This window comes from Hakea prostrata, chromosome 7 (genome assembly GCF_041222555.1).
Source record: "Hakea prostrata isolate BN-2017 chromosome 7, UWA_Hpros_2, whole genome shotgun sequence".
NCBI lineage: Eukaryota > Viridiplantae > Streptophyta > Magnoliopsida > Proteales > Proteaceae > Hakea > Hakea prostrata.
The window spans coordinates 62,291,232-62,293,507 of NC_142606.1; positions in this window are offsets into that span (position 1 = coordinate 62,291,232).

The window sequence follows — 2,276 nt, forward strand, 5'->3', positions numbered from 1 at the left end:
GTGGCATCGTAAGTGGGAGGTGGAGATAGCGTGCACAAAGCTTCCTATGGGTGCTTGGAGTATGCTTGTAGCACCCATTGATGGTCGGAGGAGATAGATTGCCAGACATTTTGCTGATCGTCTGGAGAAGAATTGGAGAACCCCCTTCCTTGTTATTCATGAAAATCATTATTTAGCTTTAGAGAAAGAAACTGGAAAGAAGAAAATTTAGTTTATTTTGATTGCTTCCGCTGAACTCGTTATTCATTTTTGAACATTGATTCTTTCTTTGGTTATGTTATTGGAGTATTTGGACTCCTGCAATCCTTTTTATTAATTATATGAACTTGTTCGTGCTCTTGATTTATCTATACTTGCGTTTATTATTATTGATGGGTAAGACTATGGATCATGTGACGTATTGCACCCACGGGTTGTCAGATGGGTAACCAAGACCGGCGGGTGGGGGGTGACAAGGGTCAACGGACCACAACCGCAACCATGCTTGACTTGGCCCAGCTCATTGCATGCGCGTGATCCACATTTAACTCTGTATCGGCATACACCCCACTTAGGAGCAATTAATGTATATATAATTAATATTATGATTAGCTCCATCTAATGTGGGACTAAAAAAATATGGTAAATTAAATTACCTTTTATATGCCAAACTGCCAGGATCCTTGGATCGGAATCTTCACATCCAAAAGAGTCCTATAGAAGCAAGAATTAAACAAGAGTCCTAAAACGACACTAGGAAGATAGAGTCTTAATGTTTTGAAACTTATCTAAATAATATATTATATTATATTATATTTTATTTTTAATTTATTTTAAAAACAAAAATCCAACTACTAGTAGATAGGGAAGGGAATCTCGACTATCAATAAGAAAATATTTTTTTCAAATTATAAAGAGGGATCAAAGGGTGGGAATGCTTAGTTATGGTGAAATCTGACCCCTATGTTTTTAGCTATCAATAAATCTCAATTTAAATTTCAATTTGCATTATAGTCTAGAGTAATTATCTTCCTTATTATTTGTTTGAATATTATTTGCATTATGGTATAATTAATTTGGTACTTAATCTATAGTCCTCGAGGGAACGATTCTTTTATCATTATATTACTTGTTACGACAGTGTACAATTGCGTTGTTATTTTTTCACAATATGGACATTTACTTCCTTATCAATGGAGTTGGTGGCTTGTGTCTAACGATAAATACCAAGGAAGAGGTGAATCCATGGTGAGATCCTTCTCTCACACAATCTTTTGGTTTGAAAATGCCATACATCAATCAGATCGTCTACCTTATTCAACTTTAGATGAAAATACTGATTAACAACAAATCAATTGTGGTAGTCATTTGAAATCCAACAAGTTTGAGTGCTTCAAGGCATTGTCTTGTTGACCACTTGCCCATAAGGCCATTACCAACTGCAATTCCTTCCTATATCAATGAACATATGTCAATATAAGTAAACATGCAAATCGATAGGAAACAAATGTAATTATCCATGTATCTTTTAGTACGTCACCTTGATTCTCTAGTGTTCTAGGTTGTTGGGATAAAAAAAAAATAGTCAACCACAACACGTAAGCAGCAAAATACTAACCTAGCTTTAAAACTCTGTAGACCTCTTTGTAGCATTCAAACTATTCCACCGGGAATAGAAGAAACATAGTGTGAATTAGAAGATGGAAAACCTTACATTGAACCAAGATGATTACCATGAGAGTAAGAACGATATTCTCTGAAAGATTTACAATATCCGATTGCATATAGTGCATCATAAGTGGTTAGGAAATGACATTTTAATGAAGTCAGTCGGAATCACCATTTAACAATGGTCATTATTAATCAGGAAATCAAGATGATAGAATAAAGGAAATTAGGATTGATGGAGTGGAGAAAATCAGAACAACAAGCAAGAAATTGAACTACAAAGTCAAAAGAGCACAAAGAACCAGAGTGAACAAGAGAGAGAGGCTTGAGGGGCGAGAATGGAGGAAACAACAACCGCAAAATAGAGGAGTCGGTTTGAGGGGTCAAGATGGAGGAAACGGTAACCGTGAAATAGAGGAGTCGGTTTCAAGGGAGAGATATTGGATGGAATCAGTTGCTAGAGTTGATTGACATTTTTTTCATTTGGTAAATTTAAAATACCCACTTTCTAATAGTATTACAAGTATTTGTAGTTGTAAAATAGGATAATATAGTAAACTAATAAAAAATAGTTCACCAAAAAAGGACTGATAAAAAATGTTAAAAAGTAAGAACAATGAAAATATATA